Below are 25,512 nucleotides of genomic sequence, written 5' to 3'. Positions count from 1 at the left end.
GGCAGCAGATGGAAAAGGTGGCGTGCAGGGTGATGTTGGTCCCGCAGGATACTGTGCACCCTCCTCAGACAGCGAGTGGGGAAGATATTACTGATCTCTGGCAGACTTGTTCCAATAATTCTGCCAGCTTCTTTCACCACCCGCTGGAGTGCTTGCTGATCGGCCTTGGTGCAGCTGGGGAACCACACTAGAAATCCATACGTCAGAACGCTGCTGATGGCACAGTTGTAGAAGTTCAACATCAGAGATCTGGGAATGTGTGCGCTCCGCAGTCTCCTCAGGTAGTAGAGGCGCTGTTGGGCCTTCCGTACAATTGAGGTGATATGGTTGCCCCAGGACAGGTCCTCGGTCACAGTTACCCCCAAGAATTTAAAACTGCTCACCCTCTCCACCGCCTCACTGCCAATGAAGAGAGGCAGATGGTTGTTATGACCCCTCTTCCGGAAATCTACAATGATCTCCTTGGTCTTTTTGGTGTTTAAGACCAAGTTATTGTCGTGGCACCATGACTCTAGTTGTTGCACCTCTGTCCTATAGTTTGTCTCATCATTGTTGGATATAAGTCCGAGCACTGTAGTGTCATCTGCAAACTTAACAATGAGATTGGACGCGCAGGAGGAAATACAGTCATGGGTGAAGAGAGTGTATAGCAGAGGGCTCAGAACACACCCCTGAGGGGCACCGGTGTTGACCACAAGGGTGGAAGAGGTGTTCTTACCCACTCTGACACTCTGTCTACGGTTAGTGAGGAAGTCCACAATCCAGTTGCACAGAGAGGAGTTAAGTCCCAGTTGGTGGAGTTTGGGACGGAGTTTGTATGGCCGGATGGTATTAAAAGCCGAGCTGTAGTCTACAAAGAGGAGCCGTGCATAGGTGTTCCTGTGTTCCAAGTGCTTCAGTAATGTGTGCAGCACTGTGGCGATCGCATCCTCGGTTGACCGGTTCTCCCTGTATGCAAACTGGTGCGAGTCCAGGGATGGTGGAAAAGCAGCTCTGATGTGTTTAATGACCAGTCTCTCCAGGCATTTGGCGGGAATGGGGGTGAGTGCCACAGGTCTGAAATCGTTCAGACATGTGACATTTGACTGTTTTGGGATGGGAACGATGGTTGCTGCTTTGAAACAGGATGGTACCAGTGAACAGGACAACGAGGTGTTATATATAGAGGTGAAGACGTCCGCCAGGTCCGCAGCACAGTCTTTTAGCACCCGGCCCAGCACTCCATCCGGCCCGGCCGCCTTCCTGGTGTTAATGCTCCGGAACACACGCCTCAGCTCATGAGTGCTCAGGACCGGAGCAGGGTCGGTTGAGGGGAGAGGGGACAGGACAGGGTCGGTGTTCTCCCTGTCAAAACGGGCATAAAAGAGATTTAGATCCTCAGCCAGAGTAGAACTGTCGGCTGAGGGTGATGGTGTTCTTCTTTTGTAGTCCGTGATAGCCCTGATGCCCTCCCAGACCTGCCTTGGGTGTTGTTCTCAAACCTGGCCTCGATACGCCTCCTGTGCTGCTGCTTGGCAGTCTTGATGCCTCTTCTCAAGTTGGCCCTGGCAGCACTGTATGCCTCCTGGTCCCCGGATTTGAAAGCGTTGTTCCTTGTTCGAATAAGTTGTTGAACTCCGTGTGTCATCCAGGGTGGATTATTAGGGAACACACGGAATCGTTTCCAAGTTGTTACATTGTCCACACAGAAACAGATGTAGTCCAAGACAGTGGAGGTATAACTGTCCAATGCGACACGATTGTCAGTGTCCTGCACCTTGAATACATCCCAGTCTGTGCAGTGGAAACAGTCCTGAAGCATCGGAATAGCATCCTGCGGCCATGTTCTCACGGTTTTGGTTGTAATCCCAGTGCTCTTGATCTTTTGTGTGTATATTGGGTGTAGCAGAAGGGAGAGATGGTCTGACAGACCCAGGTGGGGATAAGCCTGGGCTCTGTACGCATTCGCCATGTTGGTGTACACCTGTTCCAACGTTCTATCTCCTCTGGTAGCACACTTCACATTACGGTGGAAATTGTGAAGTACAGATTTCAGGTCCGCGTGGTTAAAATCCCCAGCCGCAATAAAGACACTGTCCGGGTGTGCTACCAGGCTGTTATTGATGCTGCTGCTCAATTGTGCTAACGCTAGCTTAGCATTAGCATCTGGTGGAATGTAAACAGCGCAGATGTAAACGGCAGAAAATTCCCGAGGGAGATAGAATGGACGGCACTTTAACACCAACAGTTCTACCTCTGTACTGCACAGTTTTTCCGTTACCGTGACGTTCGTGCACCAAAGGTTGTTAATATAGATGCACAGCCCCCCGCCAGTCTTCTTACTCGAGTCAGTGGTCCATTGTGGCATCAATCAGACCACTGGTATAATAAAAGCATATTTATCAAAGACCAGTGGTCTGATATCATCACCGTTGATGAACAGCTTTTCCCATCAAAGACTCGGTGCTGTTTCCTGCAGTATATTGCAAGTAAACCTGACAAGTTTGGGATCAAGTTTTGGGTGGCTTGCGACCTAAAATCCAAGTACATTTGCAATGTCTTCCCATATCTTGGCAAGGACCCCAATCGTCCCACTGGGGAGAGACTTTCTGAAAATGTAGTAATGAACTCGCTCACTTTTTATTATTATTTGTAAATATGTGTACAAATTGTTGGTTTTTTGTACTGTTTTTATCAATAAATCTCAGCAACAAAGGACATACACCCATGTGTGTTGATTTCTCCCTAAGATGGCAAACTGAAACACTCCAAGTTGGTGACTTTTGGAGATTTATTTCCCTGGATGATTGAGAATGCATCAAGACGAACACAAAAGGAAGTTCACAGCTTTTAGCAGCTCCCCCCCCCCGACAAACAAAGAGGCAGTTGGCAGTTAGAAATTAGCAATCATTCACACACACCCACTCCCCTCCAGAATTCTCAGGTAACAACCTAATTTACATATGAATGACTAGCCAATTTAGCTTCCACTTGGCTGAAGCTAAAGCCTAGCTAAAAGCCATTTGGCTGGTAGGCGGGTTTTAAAGGTAGGTTTTAAAGGTAGAAAAGCCAACTGGCTGCTCTCGGGGGCTCTAAGTGATCATGAAACTGACCTTACAGCCCATTGTTAGTCAGTGGTGCTAGTTCTGCTCATTATGCAAATGTACTGTTTATAAGGTTAGGGCAGGGGTGTCGAATTCCAGGCCTCGAGGGCCGGTGTCCTGCAGGTTTTAGATATCACCTTGGGTCAAATCACCTGAATCAAATGATTAGTTCATTACCAGCCCTCTGGAGAACTTCGAGACATGTTGATCAGGTAATTTAGCCATTTAAATCAGCTGTGTTGGATCAAGGACACATCCAAAACCTGCAGGACACCGGCCCTCGAGGCCTGGAGTTCGACACCTGTGGGTTAGGGAAACATGCAGTCAGCTGAGATTGAAGAAGTCCCCTCTATGAGTGACGAAACATTTCTCCCACTAAAAACGCTATGTCCGGATGAACACAATCAGCATTTTGGGAGCTTTAGTGAAGGTTGCAAATTATTTTCTTATGGTTGCTGACAGTGGACTCTTATCTGTACTTGTCCTGATAGACCTCAGCTCAGCATTTGATGTTGACCATAATATTTTATTACAGCGAATAGAGCATGCTGTAGGAATTAAAGGTACTGTATTGCCATGGTTTGAATCATACCTACCTAACAGACTCCAATTTGTTCATCTAATCGGAGAGTCCTCTACACATACTCCAAATTAATTATGGAGTTCCACAGGGTTCCATGCTAGGACCACTTCTGTTCACATTATACATGCTTCCCTTAGTCACTATCATTAAAAGACATAGCATACATTTTCATTGCTATGCAGATGACACCCAGCTTTATCGTCCCATGAATCTACGTAGATAAGACACACCAATTAAATTGCAGGAATGTCTTAAAGACATAAAGACCTGCTTCTAAATTCTAGATTATAGATACCTGGGGAGCATTACCTTGGCCTCCAGTAACCCTGCGAGGGATTTACCAGGATGTGTCCTTCAATGTGTATGTTAAACAAATATGAATGACTTTCATGCATTGTGCACAATAGCTCTAAAATTAGAAGCTGAAGCTTCCAGGGCCCTCTTCTGTGGAACCTGATCCCAGTTTAGATTTGGGAGACAGACACTTCTCTATTTTTAGGATTAGCTTTAAAACTTAATTTTTTGACAAAGCTTATGGTTAGGGCTGGATCAGGTACCCTGAATCCTCCCTTAGTTATGCTGCAATAGGGCTAGGCTACTCAGGGGTTCCCATGAGGCACTGATTGTTAACTTACTTAACTCACTTTTTTTCACTATGTGTTTAGATACCCCTTTGAATTTTTGCATTAGTCATTATTCATCTCCGAATCTCTTTCATAGCGTTTCTTATCCTGTCTTCCTGCCTTCACTGACCACTGGTCACGAGAGATGGCTGCCCTTCCCTGAGCCTGTTTCTACCAGGGGTTTTTATTCCTGTTCAAAGGGAGTTTTTCCTTCCCACTGTTGCCAAGTGCTTGTTTACAGGGGGTCATTAGATTGTTGTGAGTTTTTTCTGTATTATTGTAGGGTCTTTATCATATACTATAAAGTGCCTCAGTTTGACAGTTGTTGTGATTTAGAGTAACATAAATAAAACTTGTTGAAATTGTTTTACGGAGGGGAGCATGGCAGTTCTGGAAGAGGCTGCTGCAGCAGGAGGAGTTTTTCCGACAATGTTTGAGTGTATGCAAATTAGCATTAGATAACCAGCATCACATGTTGCCTGTTTGAATGCTGGGGCTGATTACAATGCAGTTACAACATGGTGTAAAAGAATATCCAACCTCACTTGTTTGTGGGCTGCAGGCTTATCACTTACAAAGCAAAATATAAATGGCAGTGAGAATATCTGTAAACAATAAGAAACAAATGGTTCCAAAAATGTTTTAAAAAGTATGCCTCAGGCTACATTAAACCTCAGTGAGGTCTTAAGAAGTTCACCTGTTTTTCCTTGTTTTCTCCTTTCAATAACATTGATTATGCTTGGGTTTGCAAGCATGCACAACTTCCAGTCATAGCATTACGGCCATATTGACAGCATTGATATCACTTTTCCACAAAAACATGTGCTGAGTCACCTTGTATCAGTAATGTCACTGCATTAATGTGTGTGGAGAAGCCCAATTGGTTTTAGAGCATTTGTGCTCCACTGAGACACCTGTAAAAAGGCATGGCCATACATCAAATAGAGTGCTGAGCATTTCTGCACTCCTGCAAGCATGCTAATTAAAAAGCAAAAAAAAAAAAAAAAAAACACAAGACAAGACAAACCTCCCTTATGCAAGTGAGAAAGAAGCTGCGTTGAGAGTGCTTTACCACACAGTACAAACATCTGGACTTTTCTGTTTCACTTTTATTTTACAGTCAGTATATATGTGTGTAAAGCTTGCAGAGGCAGGAAGAGCTTTTAAAAGACACACAAAAGTAAATCAATCTGCGCATAAATGTGGACATACAACTCAAGTCAATGGAAGTCCTCTTCTGACCACTTGCACATGTGTGTATTTACCATTGACCTCAGTCATGTAGCCAGCACACCATAACTTGTGGTTTAAAGCTTTACATGCAGGACCATTACATGTGGCAACTGTTGGGTTTCCAGCTATGACTCAACAACTTTACAGCAATGCAGTTGTAGCCAGATGGGCTACTCGCCTTCCGTTGTTTTTCTTCTCTCATTCTCTCTCTCTCTCGCTCGCTCTACCACCCTCGCTCTCTTTCCACTGCACTCGCTCCTTGTATCAGGTGATCGGGTTAATTGGGAACCCACCTGCACATTGATTGCAGGGTGGCGCTAGCCTGTATAAAGCTAAGCCGATGTCTTGTTGGATTAATTCCTCCCGAGCTTCTGGTACGATACAGCAGTAAATGCTGGCGTACTGCGACGGACTGATCAGCAAGAGCCGATTATATGACAGCTACAGGTATGCTCTCGCTTAACCTTGGATTCCCTCCGAATACTGGAATTGGTGTTAATATCCTTTTCCGGCCTGTTGTAGCGCAGCAGTCTGTTTAATTCTGCCATTGCGGAGAGAGGTGTTCGTGGTATCTCCACCAATGAGAGTATAGTGCCTCCGGTCCTGGGGTAAGCTGTTAGAACTACTTTTATTAGCCTTCATAGCTATAAGAGTTTAAGGTTACACTTATCTGTTTCAGGGTTCACTGCTGTACTCACCTCTCCATGGTAAATTGTCCAACCTAAATTGGAAGAGTGGACTGCCTTCTCAGCTGCTGTTGTGAACTCCTCCTTGGTGGAGTCTGCTGTCTTGTCTTGTTTTGTCTTATCTTGTTTTTATTAAGTAGGCTTACCTTTTTTGGGTTCGCCTGGTGTTTTTATTTTACCCTGGACTGTTGTTCGTACCCATACTTCTGTGATCGGGCTGAAGTGATCCTCTGCCCGAGTGTCGTGCTGGGACTCTAAATCGCCTGGGTGGCCGGTCTCAGCCGGTGGGGAGCCAGACCGGCCTACGCCTGAGAATAATTATTACCAGCACGAGTGGTAGTTTGACCCGTGGGGAATAAGCCTTTCCCGTGTGTATGTGTGTGTGGGTGTGCGTGTGATTTCTTTTATTAAAGTGTGTTTTAGTCTTTTTATGATTTGTAGCGAGCCTGACGCTCAGTGTCCTTTTATTCTTTTAACATACTTTTCTGTGTTTTATTTCAGTGAAGGAGGACGAGCCAGTGGCCCTGGGACCTCAGGTGGTGGGTCGTTTTCACACTTTCTTTTGTACAGCACTGGGTGGTCTGCAGTGATTCTTGTGGTGTGATTTTCTTTTGGTTCCACGGCTGCTGGTAAGTCCAAGTTCCACGATTGTTTATTTTTACTGTAGGACACTGTCAATAATGATGCTACATCTTGACTTTTAATATTTTATTTATAAAATATTATTTATAATATTTTATTCATTTCTATAAATAAAACTGTTTTAATATTGGAAGCCAACCTGCCTCAGTGTGCATCCTTGAATCTGTGCGGTCTTCTTTTATTCCTTTTCTTTATTTTTCTTAAATATATTTCCTGGGGGTGTAATTCCCCTAGGTGGCGTTGTCAAGTTTATTTATTTTGTTCATAACCCCGCCGACCACTTGGTCACACAGTGAAAAGGCAGGAGGTTGGTTTTTTTTTTTTTTTTTTTTTTTTTTTTTGTCCCTTACTGCCCACACTACTTGGCTCCCTGCAATTTTCCCCCAAATTAAAGTCAAGCTAAACGGTAGCACCTTTAATACAGTTGAGAGCAAATATATACAGATGATCAAAAAATATTTCCAATGAAGAGGAAAAACTGCACAAGGACATTATTATGAACAACAGAGTGGTTAAATTAAAATTTACGTACACCTGAATGCAGTTAAGAAACTATTTGATCATACCATTCATCTGTCCATTACCACTTATCCACTCCAGGGGCGCAGCGAGAGGGACTAGAGGCTATTCTTGTCTCTCTGTGTGAGTAGAGACACCATGAATGATGGGAAGTTCCATGTGTAAGGAACCCAGGGGGTCTCCCACACAAACTTCTGCATAGCAAGGTAAACACGTGTCTCTTCTCTTTTCCTGCTGGAGATCATGTAGGAGCCCCAGCTTGTTTAGGTTAGAAGAAATGCATGAACCATGTGGAATACTTTGTCTTTGGCCTCCAGTGCCTCATCTGCATGATTTGAGCAAGTGGGAAAATAAAAACATGTGTCCCTCAGGTGTTGCCTGTGCTCAGTTGCAGGGTTTCCTCCTTCCTTTTCCTGTAACTACATGAGGTCGTAATATTCACTAAACAATGCCAGAGGTATTAAGAGATCGGTAGAGAAACCTGAAATACTGATCTTCAGGGAAGTCAGTGTGAGTCACGGGTGTAACCAAGTCAGTGGTGTTTTGGCCATGCCTTTCCCCGAGGCTAAATAGGCAGTATCAAAAAGCAAGAGGATAGGTTCTGCTGTCCTGCAAACCTCATTCAACAATCTGACAGGGCTCTCTTTGATCAGGAGGCCTCATGCAATTTCTAAACTGGTAAGCTATCAATACTAGTGTGCAAACGATGATCCTTTGCTCACTGTAAATGTGCTTTTAGAGCTATCCGGTCGTTAAGTGATGACGTGATGAATCCTACTTCCGGGCCTAAAGTAGTCTGCGTATAATGTGGCTTTTGTGTTGTTAACATGTTTAATGTTTTGTATTTTCTTCTATTTAATCTCAAAAAGCTCCTAAAACAGTCAGTGATCACTGTTGACCTCCCTCGGCTTTTATTACCGCTAAGCTCAGTTTTTAAAACCTTAGGATGTAACTACAGCCCAGCCCATGCAGCAGTATATGAATGACTAACCTTGTATTGTGGATGGATTATCTCAGTTGTTCTCCTGGCTGAAGTTTGGTCCTTTTACAGCATCCTGCCATTCGATTACATTTGTTCCTGACCACCGAGAGCACTCACGTTAACTTTTATCGAATGGAAAAAAAGTTAGCTTGTTTATATTATGCTAACATAGCTGTGTCGCTAGCGGTCACGTAGCACATCATTATATACCAGCTAGCCAAACTTCAGTAACCCTACAAACGTCACTGCTGTTTAGTTTTCTGTCTTCATTTATGTTGGAAGTGATAACAGAGCTGTACGTTTTAATTTGTTTCCAAAACCCCGCAGTCAGGACATGCTATATTGTATTTCGATAGAAGCTAGCGAGCTAACTTCCTGCTAACTTCTAACTCCGTTAAATGTCCTAAATTCCATTTTCATGGATGCCTGGATGTTAAACTCAATTGTTACACCTGGTAGAGCAGAACGCTGATCATTTTATTAAAGACTTTAGATAGTTTTTCAACTCTCAGTAATGCCATAGTGATCGTGGCATCACTATGGCATTATGGCACAGCGGTGGCTCTGGGAAAATGTGTATTCCCCAACTCTTTAATAATAATAATGGATTGGATTTATATAGCGCTTTTCAAGGCACCCAAAGCGCTTTACAATGCCACTATTCACTCTCACATTCACACACTGGTGGAGGCAAGCTACAGTTATAGCCACAGCTGCCCTGGGGCAGACTGACAGAAGCGAGGCCTACACCAGTAGGCGGTAGGGTACAGTATCTTGCCCAAGGACACAACGACCAGGACAGAGAGCCCGGGGATCGAGCCCGGGGTTACAGATGCACTTCCCAACCCCCTGAGCCACGGTCAGCCAGTGATTTTTGGATATTGCTGGCTATCGTTGGGTAAAAATCAGTTGCAAAGAAGGCACTCCACCAAAAACTTTCTAGTTATTGTTTTGGTTGCTAGCAGATTGGCATGGTTTCTGTAGTTTTCCATGATTCCATGCAACTGATTGGGAAATACTTATTTTTCCTACACAACTGATGGTTGCCAGAGGATCATGGACGGGTCTCTAGGTGACTGGAGCCTACATTGTCAACATAATTTTCATGTGTCAAAAATTTTGAAATTATTAAATGTCATGTGGTTAGCGATTATGTCTGCAAAACTTCAACAGAACTCAAACAGCTTTGTCTACCTCACAATTTATGACAATCTCCTGAAAATCTGAAAGTTTTATTTCTTTAACTGTTCCAGGCATCATCATGGGAATGTGAGGTGTTTGGACAATAATATTTGTGAAGTCAGTGAGCTGCTTAAGACCCAAAGGGAACATCATGAGTGTGGTTTGATGTGTTGCAGTGAGATGTTGCCACGGTTATTTAACTGTACCTAGCTTCAGGACTTTGAGGTGGACAGTTAATCTTAGCAGTAAGGAGATCGCACTAGTTATGGCTGAAAGTAGGGACATCCTGGACATAAAGCTGTGAAGGAGCATCATTGCCATTGCTGTTTGAATCCAGTTTGAATAACTGTAATTTCCTAATCCCTCCATTGACGGACGCAGATGTAATCCAGATGACTGTGAATAAATGAATAATGTGACCCATATTCAGCACTAGGCATGCACCTGAACCAATATTTAACATGTTAGATGAGGCAACATGAAAGGTTTAGCAAATTTCCCCATTCTATTAGGGAACAGCACAGTTGAGTTGATATTTTGGTTTTCTGGTCTACCAGTATTTTTTCTCAATGAATCGTTATGCAACTTGGCACAACCTTGTCCCTGTGTATGAGCCCTTAGTGCATGAGCCCTTAGTGCGCAGGGAGCCACCAGCCACCCGCACAGTACAGAGTACAGAGATGGTCAGAGGAGAGCGAGGAGGCTCTTAAGGATTGTTTTGAGTCGACTGTGTGGGAGGTGATCTGTGACGACCACGGAGAGGACATCGACAGCCTTACTACATGCATTACTGATTATATTAATTTCTGTGTGGATAACACCGTACCTACCAGGACTGTACAGTGTTTCTCCAACAGCAAACCTTGGATTACCCCAGAAATTAAAGCTGTCCTCAAGCAGAAGAGGAGGGCCTTCAAATCCAAAGACAAAGAGGAGTTGAAAAGGGTGCAGAGAGAGTTGAGGGGACTGATAAGGAATGGGAAGGACAGCTACAGGCAAAAGATGGAGAACCAGCTTCAGCAAAACAACGTTGGTGAAGTCTGGAGAGGCCTCAGAACCATCTCAGGCCACAAACATCAGAACTCTCTGCCTGGGAGGGATGTGAGGTGGGCAAATGAACTGAATTATTTCTTCAACAGATTTCATTCAGCCATGAGGCAGTCTGCAACATCGGCTGCAGACTCACCCACCCCCACTGCTGCTGTTCCACCTCTGACACCTCAGACACTTCACACCTCCTCTATTCACCCTGCTCACTCCTCCCCACCCCCAACAACAGCATCCAATACACACTCAACACAAGGCTCCAGCCTGTCTCTCTCAACCACCCAGGTTAGGAGGGAACTGAGGAGGATTAATGGCAAGAAGGCAGCGGGCCCAGATGGCATCAGCTCGAGGGACGTCAGGTCCTGCGCGGATCAACTGTGTGGGGTGATGGAGCACCTCTTCAACCTGAGCCTGAGGCTGGGAAGAGTCCCACAGCTCTGGAAAACCTCCTGTGTTGTACCAGTGCCAAAGACTTCACGCCCCAAGGACCTCAACAGCTACAGGCCGGTGGCTCTGACATCCCACCTGATGAAGACCCTGGAGCGGTTGGTCCTGGCTCAGCTTCGGCGCCTAACAAGCTCATCACTGGACCCACTTCAGTTTGCCTACCAGCCTGGCATTGGAGCGGATGATGCCGTCATTCACCTCCTACATCGTTCCGTCGCTCACCTGGAGACCGCTGGAAGCACTGTGAGAATCATGTTCTTTGATTTCTCCAGTGCCTTCAACACTATTCTTCCCTTGGTTCTGAAGGACAAGCTGGAGAACTCTGGAGTGGACCATCACCTCACTACCTGGATTTTGGACTACCTCACCGACCGACCACAGTATGTGAGAACTCAGGGCTGTGTGTCGGACAGGGTCGTCTGCAGTACGGGGGCCCCACAGGGAACGGTTCTGGCTCCGTTCCTCTTCACCATCTACACTGCAGACGTCTCCCACAATTCCACCCAGTGCTTCCTGCAGAAGTTCTCTGATGACTCTGCAATAGTCGGCCTCCTCACTGATGGGGACGACAAGGAGTACAGAGGACTGACTCAAGACTTTGTGGACTGGTGCCAGCTGAACTACCTCCAGATCAACGCCAGTAAAACCAAGGAGCTGGTGGTAGACTTCCGCAGGCACAAGCATTCCCCACTGCAACCACTGAACATCCAAGGTATGGACATTGAGGCTGTGGACAGCTACAGGTACCTTGGTGTTCATCTGAACAACAGACTGGACTGGACTCATAACTCAGATGCCCTCTACAGGAAAGGCAGAGCAGGCTGTACCTGCTGCGGAGACTCAGGTCGTTTGGAGTGGAGGGCCCACTCCTGAAGACCTTCTATGACTCTGTGGTGGCCTCTGCTATCTTTTATGGCGTGGTTTGCTGGGGTGGCAGCATCTCTGCTGGGGACAGGAAGAGACTGAACAGGCTGATCCGAAGGGCCAGCTCTGTTCTAGGATGCCCTCTGGACCCAGTGGAGGTGGTGAGTGACAGGAGAATGGCGGCTAAGCTGTCATCCCAGACTGCGGCACCCATGGTGTGGGACGGAGAGATTTCGCAGGTCTTTCCTCCCCACTGCTGTCAGACTCCACAACAAAGACTTTAACTGATCAAACACACACATCCACAAATGTGCAATAATCTTTTCTGGCATCGTTGTATTTTTACTCAGTTGTATATAGCATTTGTATTTTATTTTTATCTTATTGTATATTTTATTCTATTTTATTCTACTGTATATAGTATTTTATTTTATTCTATTCTGCACAGTTGTGTACTGTATTTATTCTTATTGTATTCTAATTTTTGTTTCATAACTTTTGCACTGTCCACTTCCTGCTGTGACAAAACAAATTTCCCACATGTGGGACTAATAAAGGTTATCTTATCTTATCTTATCTTATGCTGCATTGTGCAGGAGTTGACAAACAGTGCTTCAGTTGAACATTAAGCTTATTCCTATTTGTTCCTGTTTGCAAACAATAAAAACATTTTTTTAAAAACAGTAATTTTACTAAAAGAGAATCAGTTATGCTTTTTCTTGTCTGTGCATGTTCTCAGTCATCCAGGTTATATTAGTCTTAAGTACTTTATCTGAAGGCAACTCAAGAGCTTAAGACAAGGGGTTAGTGGGTCTGCCCCCGTGGAGGTGGTCCTGAGAGTTGAGGACCCTTCCTGTGATGACCGCCTTAACTGAATACTTTGTACACTGCCTTTATCTGACAACAGAGCTCTCTGCAGGTATACAGGCTATCCTCTGACTTAGAGCGGTTTCTGAACCATAAATTCCCATAATTCAGAGAATGACAGGTTGGGGCAACGAATTTTGGGAACACATCCAAGGGGACCACCTCACTAGGGGTTTTGCTGGGTTCCAGCATCAGAAATCCTGCATTCTGAATTAGAATTGTGAGCTGGAATGCCTTCTCCGGATTTCCAAAGAGAAAGTTGGGAGAAGCCGCACCAACCCCATTTATAATCTAAGATGGCAACAGTGCAGAAAAACAGTAGTAATATGGTAAAATCCTGTAATCTGCAATGAAACTGTAGAGCACTGAGCAGACTATCCGTGGATGTGTTGCAGCTGTGTTTTTGAGCATCATTGGCTCTACCACAATTTTTCCTTGCTTTTCCGACTACAACTGTAACATGGTCTGAGAGATGTGACTCCCTGCTCCAACTTTTGTGGTAAGAGGAAGACAGCATTAAAGATACAGAATACAGAATACATATACATGTATTGTTGCATCCCTAATATATACATATACATGTCACAGTGGTGGAAGCACGTTCTAAATACCGCTGTGCTATTGAGAGCATCCTCACTGGATGCATCACCACCTGATATGGCACCCCTTACAACCGCAAAGCTATCTAGAGAGTGGTGCGGTGTGCTGAAAGGATAATTGAAGGTGAGCTTCCCTCCCTCCAGGACTTCTCCAGGAAGCAGTGCCTGAGGAAAGCGGAGAGGATCATCAAAGACTCCAGTCACCCCAGCCAACTGTTCAAACTACTTCCATCAGGTACTGCAGTATCCGGTCCCAAACCAGCAGACTGAGGCTGTGTCCCAATTCAGGGTCTGCATGCTTGAAGTACACATTTCAAGTGTGGTTACGTCACCGCCATGCGACGACAGCTGTCCCAATTCGAAGTGTGCTTCAAATGCATACTCCAAATGCGCCGTCGATTTCCCCAAATATCAAGCGTGGTTCGGTGTACGCTTCGTGGTCCCATATATCCCACAATTCATAGCGCGGCGGTGGGTGTGGATAATTTTGCCGCGAAATACGGCAGAAGGGAGCGGCCGAAGAGGTTTTTTTTTTTTTTTCCAAACTTTATTGAACTTATAAAGCGAACAGTCAGTCATTCCAGTTCAGTTTGTACAGTAGACATACAACGCAAATAAGAGTAACAATATACAGTACAATGAAATAAGAAGGATAAATAAATAAAGGATAAAAAAAGAAAAAAAAGGGGGGGGAATGTGACAGACTTCATAACAACTTTGTACTTGAAAGTTGTGACAGCTCATCCGTTAAACATTTCTGAATGAATTTCAATCAATGATAAACCTTTTTTATTGGAAGTTAATTTAAGAGAGTTTAAGTAATATTCAATTTCAATCAAAGACTAATTAAATGATGGGGTTGAGTTTTGAAATTGACATTTATGTAAGTGGACTTTCCCTAATAAGATGGAGCAGCCGAAGAGTGAACTGTCAAAAGTACTGAATATGACGTCACTTATTTATGTACGAATGTTTAATAATTAAAGTCAGTCATATATCCACAAACACAACAAGCTGAAAGTCAGTGATATATATATATATGTGTGTGTAATATATATATATATATATATATATATATATCATAATAATCTGACAATACTATAATATTGGCCATATTATATTTACATTACCACAGTGAGATGACTTTAGTCTCATGAACAACATTAACTAATTGTTATTTACTAACTAATCTTAAATGACTGTTCAGCACAGAAATGAAGCCCAACAATTTTGTTTTACAGTCTCGTGGTCTCAGCCTCAGATACTCAACTAATCAAAGTGATGTCATGACAAAAATATATGACCAACAAAACATTTTTCTCCTTCATTTCTGTCAAACAATGCTGTATGTAACGTGTCTCGCGGTTAGTATCATGGTTGATAGGCAACCTGAACAGCGCGACGAAGCATATACCGTCCCATTTCACAAGCCTCTCACTTCTGCACTTCTCGTACTTATAGTACGCACCGTACGTAGTACGCGTAGTGCGCGTACTTCAAGCGTGCAGACCCTGAATTGGAACACAGCCTGAGACAGCTTTTTCCATCAGGCCATCAGATTGCTAAACACTTCATAGACACCTCACCTTCACTTATCGGAATGTCAACATTATGCACTCCATACTGTACATAAATGCCATTTCTTTTGCACAATATCCAACTGCTAACCTCTGTATATTTTATTTATTTTATTTTATATATATGTATACACACACACATATATGATTTGGTATACATATTAAGTAATGCGCATGCATTCTCATATTTGTACATATATTTATTATAATTCTCATATTGCTATTCTTATATTTTGCTTTGTTATTATGTTTCTTGTATTTTGCACACCTCGGTTGCTTGTGAAGCTTGCACACAAGAATTTCACTCACATGTGCTGTACCAGTGTACCAGCACACATGATGTGACAATAAAAGTGATTTTAGTTTTTTTTCCCCCCAAACAGTCTATGATTTCAAATAAAGAGGTCAGCAAGTACAAGTTACAAGCAACCGCTGCTAGCTCAATTCTCAAGCTTCAGGTTGCTCTAAACGTTTGTTTTTTTATATTCTTGGTTTGAGATGATGTCAGTGACAGCAGATATCCTCAATATGGCCATCTCTGGCACACAGTGGGAGATGTAAGCACAAAACCCCCGCCTACCTGCTGTTCAAATCTTTTCTTTACAAGCACTAGCCAATAAGAGGAATGCTGGCTTGAAAAGGAGGGGGATGGGAGGTGAAAGGTCTTGTTCCACAAGCGCTGAGCTGAGGGGTTCCACCCAGGCTCATAAAGATGATTTTGAACAGTGAATCATAAAAACTCTGAGTCCAAGAATAAAATTTAGGAGTTGGACATGAGCTCTGAGTTAATGAAATGGGTCCAGTTAAAGATGTCTGAGATGTCATACACTTTGGATTCCAGCCAATCATTTTACCTTTGTAAGCGTAGTAGGTGCATGGGCCCAGGTACATACGTTCTTTTAGAGCAGAGCTACAGATTAAAAACGCCCAAGGCCAAGCGGTCAAAAGTCTGGCTGTACTTCACAGCAAAAGATGCAAACTCAACAGCCTGCAACAAGTGCTTTAAGCTGATACTGTGCAAAGAAGGTAACACCTCGAATCCGATGAAACACCTGGCGACGCGTAGCGTTTTTTTAAAAGCAATGCACCGTATTTGATAGCTTGCTGCGAAACCTCACATCGAGCACATCTACTGCAGGTGGGTTGCCTGTTATCGGACCCTGAGTTAGCAACATCCCCCAAAACTCCGAAGAGGAGAGTCCTGGCCCCTAGCCCTGCCAGTGTAGCAGAAATGATGACGGATGATGATGGCAGCAGCAGCAGCCGTTCTTCTCTGGGTCAGTAGCTTAATGTTGTTCGTGTGTAATTTACGTTGAGTAGGCTAACCACGTTATTAAAATAATGCACGTAAGGTGAACTAGCAAACACCGTCGTAGTTACACGCGGCTGTCTTCTTGTTTGATGGCAAATACTCCCTTCACCCTGGCCAAAAAGGCTAAAATGACCAAAGAAAAAGTGGAAAACAGTTAAACGAGAGGTTTTTGGACAAAGTTGGTGTTTTGTTTTTTCCCCCCCATTGTTTAAGCACTGCTTCCAGCCAAGAGTGATACCATAAATCCCCTATAGCTGCAGAAAAGGCTAACATTGTTCTCTTTTTACAAAAAAACAGCTAAACATGAGAGGTTTTTGGACAAAGTTTGTGTTCTTCATTCTTTAAGCACCGGTTCGAGCACCGTTTAAGCACCGGCACTGTTTCAAAAGTACCGGTTTGGTACTGGTATCGGATAAAACCTAAACAATACCCATCCTTAGTCCCGTCGCAGTGTGGACACTCAAAAACGCAGACTTTCTAAAATGATGACGCATTTTAGTCATGTGATGCAGTCATGTGACCAATTAAACAAAGATAGCAGTTGTTTTGATTGCTCTCAATTTTGACAGCCCTAAAAAAGATTAATATCACTTTGTACATGGTCCGGATAGCTTTTCTTCAATTCTTTAATTCTCAATCGCTTTTGCGCAAGCGCAGGACTGGAACGTAAGCGTTTTCAACTCTGTGAAAACGACTGAAAACGCTAGTGTGGACGCGGAGCGCTTTCAGACGAAAAAGCCATTTTCAAATCTATCCGGGCTAGTGTGGATGTAGCCTAAATTGCTCCACTCCTATAGGTCTGAACGTCAGTGTGAATGGTTGCTTTGTGATTGGATTCTTCAACATATAGTGAAGTCCTGACAATTGTGAATTTCTAAACAGTGATGTCATGAAACTCCTACATCTGAACCATAGGGAAGCTGGTTCTCAAATTTGTTTCTACACAGCATTCAAATTCCGGAAACAGCTGTTTCGATGCTGAAAAACCCATGTAGGCTTACTTTTCCCCCCACACACATAAAGGTTGATTGGGATCTCATAATTTCTCTAACAATTTCTCATCTATAAACACAAAATTGATAATAGCATTGCTATATAAAAAGTGTTATCTTTACTATGGCAGGAATCAGAAATCTCTAAATGCAGCTGAGTCCTTATCTGATGAATAAATTGTGCAAATTTTAGGGTTAAAAAACCTTGTATTTCTACTTCTTGAAGTCCAACTATCAACTTAACATGGGTTTCTTCCCAATTTAAAAGATGAGGTCAAAAACGTTTGTAATTACACTTACTTGTCAGATGATGACACTATAACAGGTAGCCTTGGATTCAGGTAAGGTCTAAAATGGATTAGTGTTAAGAGTCAGGATTTATCAAGTAGAAAATGCATTTAAATTACTTTCACTCAATTTTCTTCTTCTTAAAGCTTTTCTGCACCTCTAAACACATGCTATTTGGAATACCTGATTTTCACTACACGATTATTGCGACAACACATTGCAGTATCTGTGGAAAATTTGAACTTTTTTAAAAGTGTGCCTTGTGCCTTGTGCTTTACGCTGGGAAGAGGGGGGAGGGGCGGTAGTTACACTCAGTAGCACAGGAACAGAGCCGGAGAGAAAGAGAGCCAGGGACAACAACGTCACATTAGAAAGGTATAGTAATCATCAGTGTTGGGACTAACGCGTTATTAAGTAACGCGTTACAGTAACTGATAGGTTTGTAGCTTGAACCTATTCGCTGGAACGTTGAAGGCAATATAATTACACAGCAAGCAAGACACGAAGTAGGCAAAGTTCTTCTTGTTACTCATGCATGAGGGAGACCTGCCTGGAGCCAAGTGTCGTTCCACCACTTGACCTCCATCAGACTCTCAGCCAGGTTCCCCATAGCACTCCTTTTATTGTGGTTACATGAACATGCATAGGGTCATTAACATATGACGTCTACATACAAACAAAGAGTACCTTGCCTGTGTGTGTGTGTGTGTGTGTGTGTGTGTGTGTGTGTGGTCCTGCTGATCAAAGGCTCATATAACATGAAAGCACAAAAGGTACATCCTTGGTCAGGAAGAGGGTAGTCTCCCCCTCACCCTAGATGGTTCACCCTAGATAACACGGTGAGGAAGTCCAGCAGTTCATCTAAACAAAAAGCACTTAGACTAGAACAGACGTAGCTACGTTAATCCTACTGTAAAACAATAAGACAAGGTACGACCTCTCTCGTGCTCCCAGAGTGCTCTCTAATGCACACAAAGTTTGCAGACTATCAAGGATCAAACCTCTACCAATCTACAACTAATTATAAAACTCTAAGCATATATAAGTAGATATTTCTAAGCATAAATGACAATCAACAATACAAAACCTAACAGTAACTACGTTATTATTGTGGTAACGAGCACAGTAACTAGTTATTATGCCAAAACCGGGAACGCGTTACTCGTTACTGGGATTTAGATAGGCTCGTTATTCGTTACTTCATGTGGTGGCTATCGCGGAGCTTCCACAGATTCAATAACATTAGCAAGTGGTGGAGGCCAGCAGGTGGATGAAGGAAAAGGGAGCCAAGAGGAGAGACCCGAAGCGGCCGCTGGTCCGAGAGTGTCAGGTGAACTGAACTTCAGGTAAGAAGTTATAACCTGCAGTCCATCTGGGTCAGATATAAACCAAGTTTAGGTGGAGTTTATTTTCGTTATGCTGACTTTTTCGTACTGCGTGCTAGCTAGCATGACGGAGTTTCTATACAGCTGGGTGGTGCTATGTTACTGATGTTGAACTTTATTTTGTTCATAAGGTTAATTATTAGAGTTGCCAAGCATCCAGTAAAAAACGGAATCGTCTCGTATTCAGAGAAAATATTACGCGTTTCGTATTGAGGTGAAAAAGAACATTTTGTCCCGGACTTCAGCTACAATGAAAAAGACACAAAGCTGGAGTTATTCTGTGTTTACGCTGCACAGCTGCCTCTTCTTCTCTCATCCTCTCACCCTCCCTCTCCTGTTTCTACTTCAATCATGAAACTGATCAATGATCAGCTGATCGGCTTTTCTCTCTTGTTTATTTGTCGCTCACTTTGCGCCAGAAAGAGGAAACCAGCGGATGTCGCGGTTGTCACGGTTTGCCGGGGCAAGCCGTGTGGAGTTGGAGAAAGGACCCAAAAGGCGGCAGCTCTGGTGCAGGTGAGTATTTATATACAGGAGTGGGTACAAACAGCAATCAGGGCTCTAGACTAACTTTTTAAAGTTAGGCGTACCGGCACAAAAGTTAGGCGCACACAAATTTTATAATAATTTATATAATATAATGTGTTTTTCTGGATACACTGTGCTTTTTCAGCATTCAAAGATTGATGACACCGTGTCAGAGCACTGGCTATGAATTTCAGAAGGATCAGGCCTTAACTTAACAGAAAAGTTAGCAATAGTTCTTTTCCTATTACAGCTACATCCACTTCTGTTGTGCCTAGGCTGCTCACTAGGGCTGGGTATCATCACTGATTTCTATAATCCATTCGATTCCGGTTTTCAAAGTCCCGATTCGATTCAACTTAGCCTCAGACAGTCAGAAATATTATAATTCTGATCATTTATCAGTACTGACTTCATCAGAATTGTGAACATCACAGCAGATGCCTTTGTGTGAAAGTAACTGAGAATAAAACACAGAAAAACATGAAGGAGATTTTCCCTGTTCTGGCTTTTTATAGCAGATAACCTTAAAAATATTCTACAATGTTCTGCATATAAAGTTTAAATTACTTCAGTATTGAACAACAGAAAAAACAGGCTTTCTTGTCCGAGGTCATTTAAGTGAAAAAAGAAAAAGACAGCAGCCACAGCGCTGTAAACAACGGTAGACTGGTGGGTAATAAGCGAATGAATAATACAGAAAACAGAGATTGGAGACGGGAAACTGTTCTTGAAGTACAGAGATAGAGAGAGAGCTAGCTGTGCATGAAGTGTGATTTTTAATAGTCGTGGAAGCAAAACAGCAAAATTCATGACGACATTGATCAAATGTGAAGCGCAGTTTGCTGCTGGCTCGGTGAATTTTGGTTGGAGAGAGACAAAACCTGCAGCTCAGAATCAGCGCAAAAAGACGTAATCACAGCGCGGACCGGACGCATCGGGATCCCTAAGCTCCGACAGCGTGTCCGTCTAAGGCCATCGGGTGAGAAAGCCGAGAAAGACAAAGTTGATTCTGATGCATCGGTCAGCTCTGTGTTTACGTCTTTGTGTGGAATCCGTGTACCTGCTCTCGTCTGCTGTTTGGTTGTTGTTGTTGAAATGGTTTTGTGAGCTTTAATCTGAGAATCTGGCGTTTCTGGCAAAACACAGTTATATTTAAAAGTCGATTCAGGATTTAATGAATTGATATCGCTTTATTCAAGCTACTCACCTCCCACTTCCACCTGCACTTTCAACTGGACCACGGCCAATCAGAGAGGTCCCGCCCCTTACTAGCTCTGATTGGTTTAGTCCACGATAGGGGCAAAATTTGTGTCTGTTGTTGACCACAGGGAAGGTTGCAGATTTTTATTTTTTTTTGCTAACCGAACATTTGGTCGCACAGGTGCAACCAAATATTTTTTTTTAGTCGCACCACTGAAAAATTTGGTCGCATTTGCGACCAAATTGGTCGCACTCTAGAGCCCTGGCAATGGTGGGTGAAACCTAAACTAGGTAAACTAACAACACAAACCAGAAACGAAGATGCAGGGAGATCCGGGGAAATACACATGGAGAGATGCAGGGAGACCGAGGGGAAACAACACAGACGAACCAGCAACTACTATGACAGAAGACACAACTTAAATACACTCAGAGAACACAGGGAGATTACACACAGGTGGGGAACACAGCTGGGAGTGATTAACGTGACGAGACTAGGGAGGCAACTGAAAACACTCACATAAGACGCAGACCTTCACAATAAAACAGGAACTTACATGTGAAAGGACACAACTAAGAAACGCGGACTAGATACAGGAACACACGGGCAGAACAGAATAAACACTAAACAGAGGAAGAACAGAACCAAAATCACAAGAAGAGAAAACACAAAACGCTGGGTCAAAAGGACCCAGGATCATGACAGTACCCCCCCGCCAAGGGCTGGCCCCAGACAGCCCAACACAAGAAAACCAAAACAGACCAAAAACAAACAAACAAAAAACCCGACCAGGGCGGGCGGCGGGGGTCCAGGAAGGAGGGCTCGAAGCCAAACAAAACCGGAGTACCAGAAGGCCACAAAAAAGAACACGAGTCCAAAACCAAAAGAAGACAAAAAAAGAAACACACCAGAGCACAGAGTCCAAAACAGAAGAGGTCAGGGGGCCGGCCAGCACAGGAGTCCAAACAGTTCAGGGGGCCGACCGTGCGGACGGCAACGGCGGCGACGTGGACACAGTTCGGGAGGCCGGCTGTGCGGAAGGCAACGGCGGCTACTCAGGCGAAGGCGGTCCGGGGGCCGGCCGTGCGGAAGGCAACGGTGGCCACTCAGGCGAAGAGGGTCTGGGGGCCGACGGCGATGGCGCCCAGCCAGTGGCCTAGCCAGCGGTCTAGAAAGCGGCCGTTTAGCTCCAGACCCAAACGAGGCAGGGCCAGGCGAGGCTGAAGGCACAGAAGCTGGGCCAGGCGAGGCTGAAGCGGATGAGGAGGCCGGACCGGGCGGCGGCATGGGTGATGCTGGAGCCGGACCAGGCGAAGATGATGAAGCCGGGGCCAGACCAGGCGAAGATGATGAAGCCGGGGCCGGACTAGGCGAAGATGATGAAGCCGGGGCAGGCGAGGATGAAGCTGCAGGCGGCGGAGTGGAAGCCGGAGACGGAGGCGCTGCAGGCGGCGGCGTGGAAGCCAGAGGCGCCGCAAACTGGACGGATCCCTTGGACCCTCCAGTGACGACAGGAGACGAAGGCTGGAGCTACGGGGGCACCGGAGCTACGGGGCCTGAGCTACAGGGGGCACTGGAGCTACGGGGCCTGAGCTACAGGGGGCACTGGTGACTCTGGAGACCGAACAGAGGGGCACTGGTGACTCTGGAGACTGAACTGAGAGTGGCTGCGGGGTAGCTAACCGAGCTGAGAGTGGCTGCGGGGTAGCTAACCGAGCTGAGAGTGGCTGCAGGGTAGCTAACCGAGCTGACTGAGCAGAGTGTGTCTGCGGGGCGGCTAACTGGGCTGCCGGTAGCTGCACAGGCGATAAGCAGCTCGCGTTGACATCCGCCACACCAAACACAGCCCCTGAATGAACAGTCACAAAGTCTGGAAAAGACACAGAGTCCTCACTCACCACAGCCGGTGAAGTAGAAGTCCGAACGTCCGGCTGTGGGGTGGCGCGCCGGCGGTGCGATCGGCGTTTCCTCCCCGCAGACAGCTCCGACGGGCCGGGCAAAATCACGTCCGGCGAGTCGGGCTGCGAGGTAGTAGTGGCGGAGAGAAGGTGTGGTGTGAGGTGGAGAAAGGCCTGCATGGTCGGGGAAAGCGATTCCAATAGCCATGGCAGGCCGGAAAAGAGCCGTTGCAGCCGATTTTCCGCTGCGCGGCGAAGCTCTTCCGGGGGGTGTTCCAGCCATAGGCTGAGAAGATTCTCCACAGTGAAAATGATATCGTCCTTTAGCTCCTCAGAAGGGTTGCAAACTGCTGGGTCGTGGTAGTGGCTGGTTTGTACTGTCACGGTTTGCCAGGGCAAGCCGTGTGGAGTTGGAGAAAGGACCCAAAAGGCGGCAGCTCTGGTGCAGGTGAGTATTTATTTACAGGAGTGGGTACAAACAGCAATGGTGGGTGAACATGAAACCGGAAACCTAAACTGGGTAAACTAACAACACAAACCAGAAACGAAGATGCAGGGAGATCCGAGGAAATACACATGGAGAGATGCAGGGAGACCGAGGGGAAACAACACAGACGAACCAGCAACTAACCACGAAAACAACAGCAGCACTTTTAAGCTTGATCAGCTGTTGTTAGAATTTATTTAATATTAATTTCTAGTATCAGCTGATGTTTGCTGGAGCCACAGCTGTAAACCTGCTGGTCATGATATCGGTTTGAATATGTGATGAGAGGGAAACATGAAGATGAAACCAGGAGATGTCCTTCCTGAATCATCAGAGCTGTGATGGAGAAACAGACTTACCTTTTAGTTAACATGAATGAGTTGAAGGGAAGTTATGAACTGTTTCTGAGAGACAAATAACACCAGGATCCTTTTCTAAGTAGCTGACAGCTGGTAACTGTGCAGGGGCGGGTCTAGCAAAGTGTTGCCAGGGGTCCATGTAGGGCATTAAAAGGAAAAGGGGGGCACAAGAAAATACTTTCTTATTCTCATTTAAAATGTCTCACTTTTAAAAAAATAATTACCTGAGTCTTGCAACAAACAATTGATAGATTGATACATATATACCATCAGAACAGTGTACATCACTGTCACAACAGCGTTTATTTTCATTCAAAGGCTTTATGATTTTTCCTATAATGGTGGGCTGGTCTCTAGTCAAAATGCCCGAGACGATTTTTTTGTCCCAGTCCAGCTCTGTATGCAGCTCATCTGCAGTCTGGTGTTGCCTACATCTTCCTATTCAGAAGGCAGAATTTCCGAGTTCTGAGTACAATCAAAAGCACCACGACTGCAGTTTTTGTGTTGGATGTAAAAAGCAGGCTAGGATAGAATCAGGTGTGGGATTTCTCTCGTGGAAATGTGCACATTATTTTTTCCTTTCTATTGGTAGGTGGCACAGTGCACTTGTGGCATGTAAGCAAGCTAGAAGACTGGCAATCTTGCTGGGTATCCAGTTACGGAAGCAACACATTAACAAGAGAATTCTGAGTAAAACCAAAGTTACTTTCCCTAGTAACTAGTTACTCTGAAAGTAACGAGTAACTTGAAGTAACTGAGTTACTTTTGATAGAAGTAACTAGTAATGTAACTAAGTTACTAATTTAAAGTAACTTACCCAACACTGGTAATCATCCACAACTATTTTCAGTTGCAGATGATAAAGGATTCAGAAAGTTTATTCATGCAGGTCCATATGACAGAGAATATGCATGTTCTTTTTGTTTTCATATTATAATTTATATTTAATTGTGTTGTGGTTTGCAGTGTTTTGTGTTGTTTCACTTTAAATTTGTAAAAGGAAAAAGCTGAAAATTTAAATAGTTAAAAGTTGAAATGTAAATAGTTGATTTTTGTATTATATGATTTATTTATTACATTTTATGTGGAGTGAATAAATAAAAGTATATTTACGGTGGCCCCTACAGACAAAGCACATACAAACTTCAAATCGCGTACGAACTCTGAAGCACGTACAAACTCCAAAACACATAAAAACACGTACAAACTCCAAAACACGTAAAAACACGTACAAACTCCAAAACACGTAAAAACTCAGAAGCACATAAAAACTCAAAACACGTACAAAACAGAAGTGCTCCTGGATGCTAGGGGCAGTGTTGAGCTTTTGTTACATAGAGGCAGTGTTGCCAACTTAGCAACTTTGTCGCTATATTTAGTGAGTTTTCAGACCCCCTTAGCGACTTTTTTCCTAAAAAGCGACTAGTGACAAATCTGGCGACTTTTTCTGGTGTTATTGGAGACTTATTTATGACGACTTTTTGACGTGAAAGGGCGTGTTGCTCTTACTCTCAAAAAGCAGCGGTGCTGCCATGGGCACCTCACCCGTGCTAAAGCGCTCACGGGCGGAGGATAGTCCTCCCCCAGCTGCAGGAGATGTTCACACCTATGCGTCCAAACTGCAAATGAACCACACATGAGCGAAGCCGCTGCTCCCGCACTGACTGTAACGCAGTCAGTTCTTCTTTTACTGTTATGCTGTTTTGTGGATCACAAGGTTTAAAACTACTTATAAACACACACACACACACATAACGTAACTCCACCAGAGTGCCTATTTCGAGTCACTTTTGCCGGTCGAAGCCCGGATAAAGGAGCAGGGTTGGAATTGTGACATTAAAAAACAATAATTGCTAAAAGAAATTTAATTTGTAGTTCTAAATAAATTCTAAATGCATTTAGGATGTTTTTTTTGCTCACTTTATGTCTCTTCCACGATGTTATTTCTCTCTCCAACAGCGTAGGTTACAATTATATTAGCATGACCAATTATGCAAATTAGGTGATGATCATTTAGCGACTTCTAGCGACTTTTAGGACAGCCAATAGCGATTTTCCCTACTGAGGAGTTGGCAACACTGCATAGAGGCTACACAAGCCAGCAAGTACCAACGACCGGATTTGGTGT

General features: G+C 44.3%; 1 long non-coding RNA gene across 1 annotated transcript; it reads left to right on the top strand.

Annotated features, from left to right (window-relative positions):
* Positions 1-5,967: 5,967 nt before the first annotated feature.
* On the top strand, positions 5,968-7,011 carry LOC106675971 (uncharacterized). Its single transcript, XR_003024373.2, has 3 exons — positions 5,968-6,130; positions 6,202-6,229; positions 6,710-7,011. It is a non-coding gene; the product is annotated as an uncharacterized LOC106675971 (long non-coding RNA).
* Positions 7,012-25,512: the final 18,501 nt, after the last annotated feature.

Source organism: Maylandia zebra, linkage group LG6 (genome assembly GCF_041146795.1).
Source record: "Maylandia zebra isolate NMK-2024a linkage group LG6, Mzebra_GT3a, whole genome shotgun sequence".
Classification (NCBI taxonomy): Eukaryota; Metazoa; Chordata; class Actinopteri; order Cichliformes; family Cichlidae; genus Maylandia; species Maylandia zebra.
This window is presented reverse-complemented; position numbering and strand designations above follow the sequence as displayed.